Raw genomic sequence first — 5,206 nt, forward strand, 5'->3', positions numbered from 1 at the left:
TCTACCTTCCTCCTCCTTCTCTTCCTCCGCCTTCCTCCTCCTCTTCCTTCCTTCTCCTCCTTCCTCCTCCTCCTCTGCCTTCCTCCTCCTTCTTCCTTCCTCCGCCTTCCTCCTCCTCTTCCTCTGCCTTCCTCCTCCACCACCTCTTCATCTGCCTTTTCTGCTTTCCTCCTCCTCCTCCTTTTCCTCTGTCGTCTTCCTCCTCCTCCTCCTCCTCCTCCTCCTCCTCCTCCTCCTCCTCCTCCCTCTTGCCAACGTCGGGACCAGCCGCGAAGCCTGCGGGCACAAGCGGCGGCTGACAGGCATGGAGGCGGCGGGCAGAGGGCCCGGGACGCGCTCTCTTTGCCCGGCTCTGCGCGCCCCTCTTCGGCCGCGGCTCTGCTGCCTCCTCTTCCTCCTCCTCCTCCTCCCGCGGCCGGGCAGCGGCACCTGGACCCGCGCGGGGCTCCAGTTCGCCTCCCGCAGGTAAGAGACGAGCTTTCCCCGCATTCCTCCACCCCTCCCCGCGGGGCAGGAGCCACAGGTACGCTGCTCCTGAAGGGGGAGGCTCCGCTTGGAGCGGGGCTTCCTGGCCAAAGCCCGTTCTCACGACCGGTCGAACCCCGAGCGAGCCGACGCGTGCCAGGCCAGCGTGTTGTGGGAATGCAGCTTGCAGGAGCTGGAACGGGCTCTGCGGGGAGCGCAAGAAAGAAACGTGAATCGCCCTCATTTAACTCTGGATGTTGTGTGTGTGAATGAGCTAGAATTGCCCCAATCTTTCATCTCAGTTTATGGAAGAAACCACCAGCCTTTTGGGTGGGTGGTCTGCGTGGACCCAAACAAATCAAGAAACCGTCATTATGGCATCTCATGCTGTAGTCTAGAACTGGAGGAATCAGTGCCCTGTTTTTTTTTTTTAAGCAAGTTCTAATTGCAGGGAGTTCCATAAAGTTCTAGTTGCAGGGAGTTCCATAGGTTGAGGATGCTTTGTATTGCTCCAGGGCAGAGGTGAAATCCAGCAGGTTCTGACAGGTTGTGGAGAACTGGTAGCAGAAATTTTGAATAGTTCGAAGAACCAGTAGTGGAATTTTAAGTAGTTCGGAGAACTGGTAGTGGAAATTTGAGTAGTTCAGAGAACTAGTAGCAGAAATTTTGAGTAGTTCAAAGAACCTGTAGCGGAAATTTTGAGTAGTCAGAGAACTGGTAGCAGAAATTTTGAATAGTTCGAAGAACCAGTAGTGGAAATTTTAAGTAGTTCGGAGAAACCTGTAGTGGAGATTTGAGTAGTTCCAGGAACTGGTAGCAGAAATTTTGAGTAGTTCAAAGAACCGGTAGTGGAAATGTTGAGTAGATTGGAGAACCAGTAGTGGAAATTTTAAGTAGTTCGGAGAACCTGTAGTGGAAATGTTGAGTAGTTTGGAGAAACCTGTAGCGAAAATTTTGGAGTAGTTCGGAGAACCAGTAGTGGAAATGTTGAGTAGTTCGGAGAACCGGTAGTGGAAATGTTGAGTAGTTTGGAGAACCAGTAGTGGAATTTAAGTAGTTCGGAGAACCAGTAGCGAAAATTTTGAGTAGTTTGGAGAACCGGTAGTGGAAATGTTGAGTAGTTCGGAGAACCGGTAGTGGGAAATGTTAGTAGTTCGGAGAACCGGTAGCGGAAAATGTTGAGTAGTTCGGAGAACCGTAGCGGAAATTTTGATGTAGTTCAGAGAACCTGTAGTGGAAATGTTGAGTAGTTCGGAGAACCGGTAGGCGAACATTTTGAGTAGTTCGGAGAACCGGTAGTGGAAATGTTGAGTAGTTCGGAGAACCGGTAGTGGAAATGTTGAGTAGTTCGGAGAACCTGTAGCAGATATGTTGAGTAATAGTTCAGAGAACCGGCAGCGGAAATGTTGAGTAGTTCGGAGAACCGGTAGATGAAAATTTGAGTAGTTCGGAGAACCAGGGCCGAAATTTTGAGTAGTTCGGTGAACCAATAGTGGAAGTTTTGATTAGTTCGGAGAACCGGCAAAATGCCACCTCTGGCTGGCCCCAGAGTGGGGTGGGAAGGGGATTTTGCAGTATCCTTCCCCTGCCACGCCCACCAAACCACGCCCACCCAAACCACGCCCACCAAGCCACACCCACCAAGCCCACACCCACAGAACCAATAGTTTAAAAAAAAAAATTCACCATTGCTTCCTGTTCCAAAATAACAGGGCACCAATCTGGCAAATGTTGGTAGATGTTAGAAGCCCTGGCCAAGATGGGCTCTACATGCCTGATTTGGGGTGTGGGGGGTGTGTGGGGGGTAAGGGGGCTTGATTTTTTTCATGCCAGCTAGGGAGCCCCTATCCTTTGGCTACCATCAAGGCTCAGAGAAGCTGTTTTGCTGGTGGAACTCTGAATTCTCCCCCTTTCCTGCCCCAACAGAGTTAAAACCGTCCAAGCCAAGGGCATCGCTGACAACATGAGTTGCGACAGTAAGCCAGGCATGGCCTGGGTATGTGGGGTCAGGATCCTTCCCATGAGGAAACGGAAAAAACAAATAAATCAGAATCTGGATAATGACGGGGAGGAAAGGGAGGTTGAGCATTTCCTGCTGACGGAGGAAGGAAGGAGGGTGGCTTTAATTATAGACCCAAGGCCAAGGGTCAGGGAGATGCCAGGCTGGGCCTCCAGGTTTCCTCTGGGGTGGACCTTCAGCAGCCTGGGCCAGAAAGAAACAAGGGCTGCCAACCTGCCTTCCATTGAGGACCTGCGCACTGCACGAGTCAAAAAGAGGGCTGTGGAAATAGCTACAGACCCTCGCATCTTTGACGTAATTGTTCCAACTTCTACCCTCAAAACGACACTACGAGTCACTGAGCACACCAAGACAACTAGACACAAGGAGAGTTTTTCCCCCCCAATGCCATCACTCTGCTAAACAACTAATTCCCCAACGCTGTCAGTAATTTACTAGACGTATTACTATTATTCTTCTCTTCCTTCCTCGTATCTCTCCTCTCCCCCACTTATGACTATAAACCATGTTGCTTCTAGTCTTTCATTTATTTTGTTTTATTTGTTTCCTATAAGATTTGATAGCTTATTAGTAACCTTGTCCATCACTAAGTGTTGTATCTTTTATTCTTAATGAATATATTCTATTTTATTTTCTTTATGTACACTGAGAGCATCGGCACCAGAGACAAATTCCAGTCCAGTCACACTTGGCCATAAGAATTCTATTCTGTTCTAGTTTCTCCTTCCTTCTTTCTTTATTCTATTCTATTCTATTCCATTCGATATATTCCATTCCATATATTCTATTCTATTCAATTCTATTTTCTCCTTCCTTCTTTATTCTATTCTACTCTACTCTACTCTACTCCATTCCACTCCATATATTCTATTCTATTCTACTTTACTCTACTCTATTTCTACTCCACTCCACTGCACTGCACTCCATATATTCTACTCTACTCTACTCTACTCTACTCTACTCTACTCTACTCTACTCTACTCTACTCTACTCTACTCTATTTCTACTCCACTGCACTGCACTCCACTCCATATATTCTATTCTATTCTACTCTACTCTACTCTACTCTATTTCTACTCCACTGCACTGCACTCCATATATTCTATTCTATTCTACTCTACTCTACTCTATTTCTACTCCACTGCACTGCACTGCACTCCATATATTCTATTCTATTCTATTCTATTCTATTCTGTACACTGAGAGCATCTGCACCAAAGACAAATTCCTTGTGTGTCCATTCACACTTGGCCAATAAAGAATTCTAATTTGCTCTCCAGCTCTGAGCATGGCACCCGAATCGCCTCCTTCCAAACGCCTCGTTGGGTGGGTTAGTTGGGGGGGGGGGACGACTCCTAAGGTGGTCTTGAAGCCGGAGCAGGGGGGGAGATGAGAGAGTAGGGAATTGTGCCTTCCACTCCTCTGAGCTGCTGGCGCTCGTCCATCCAGCTGCAGGGGGGGAGGTCCCCCATCCCTCCAGATGCTGAGCCCAGCATTTCAGCAGCAATTGTGGCTACTTCCAAAGCAGGGAACTTTTAACCTCTTGTTCCCAGCCAAGTCCTCTGGCCGAGCAGGGAATCGTCCGGCTGGCCAATTGACCGGGCCACCCACCCACAGGCCTCCAGAAGAGCTGCATTTCAAGCGTGCACATAAAAGGGCCTTTTGTGATATTGGGGGGGGGGGGGCTAGCAGGGAACCGGCAGGCGATTTGTTCCCCCCCCCACTCCAGGAGTAGCAACGGGGCTGGAGGTTGGCAAAGTTCATTGGGGACATCCCAAAAGTTTAGGAGCAGAGCATCCCCAGGTGATATTAAGCTACGACCCGGTTTACTGGTTTGAGCACTGCATGCTACATGAAGAGCCAATCTTATTAGCTCGGATGTAAGGTGGTTGTGTGAATGCAGGAGGAAACCCGGAGGTCGGTGAGCATGGCCCGTTCAGAGTCGGCGCCACTTGGGGGAGGATTTCAATGGCCGCCCTGTTGCTTTTCGCTTTCATTTTCTAGTCGATCGAATTCCGCGGGAAGGTAATTGAAATCTTCTCCTCGCTGGGAAGAGGCGCCTGGGGTTGGATTTGATTTCCCCCCAACGGGGAATGTTTTTTTTTTTTTAAATAAAAATAAAAATCTCTGCAGCTCATTTTAAGGGATCTCATTTGAAAGTCTGGTTCTTCTGTCTACTAATTTCCCTGTTTATCTTCCCACGGTTTCCTTTAATGTTGTTTGTTTACATTGTGCATGTTAATTGCCACTCGGGAAGTTCTCCGGCTGTGTCAACAGCATTGAAAAAAGCTCAAAGAAGGTTGGTCCTCTCTGTCTCTCTCTCTCTCTCCTCTCCCTCCCTCTCTTTCTCTCTCTCTCCCTCCTCCCTTCCTCTCTGTCTCTATCTCTATCACTTCCTCCCTCCTTCCCTCCCTCCTTCTCTCCCCTCTCTTCCTCCCCATCCCTCTGTCTCCTCTCTCCCTTCCTCCCTCCCTCTCTTTCTCTCTCCCCCCTCTCTCTCTTCCTCCCTCTCTCTTCTCTTCCTCCCTCCCTCTCTGTCTCTATCTATCTCTTCCTCCCTCCTCCCCTCCCTCCTCCTTTCCTCTCTCCTCCTCCCCATCCCTGTCTCCTCTCTCTCTCCCTCCCTCCCACCCTCTCATTCTCTCCTCCTCCTCTTCCCTCTTCACCCCCCTCTTCTCCCACTCCTGTCCTTCCTCCCTCCCTCTCTCTGTCTCTTCTCTT

This window comes from Thamnophis elegans, chromosome 13, assembly GCF_009769535.1.
Source record: "Thamnophis elegans isolate rThaEle1 chromosome 13, rThaEle1.pri, whole genome shotgun sequence".
NCBI classification, from domain to species: domain Eukaryota; kingdom Metazoa; phylum Chordata; class Lepidosauria; order Squamata; family Colubridae; genus Thamnophis; species Thamnophis elegans.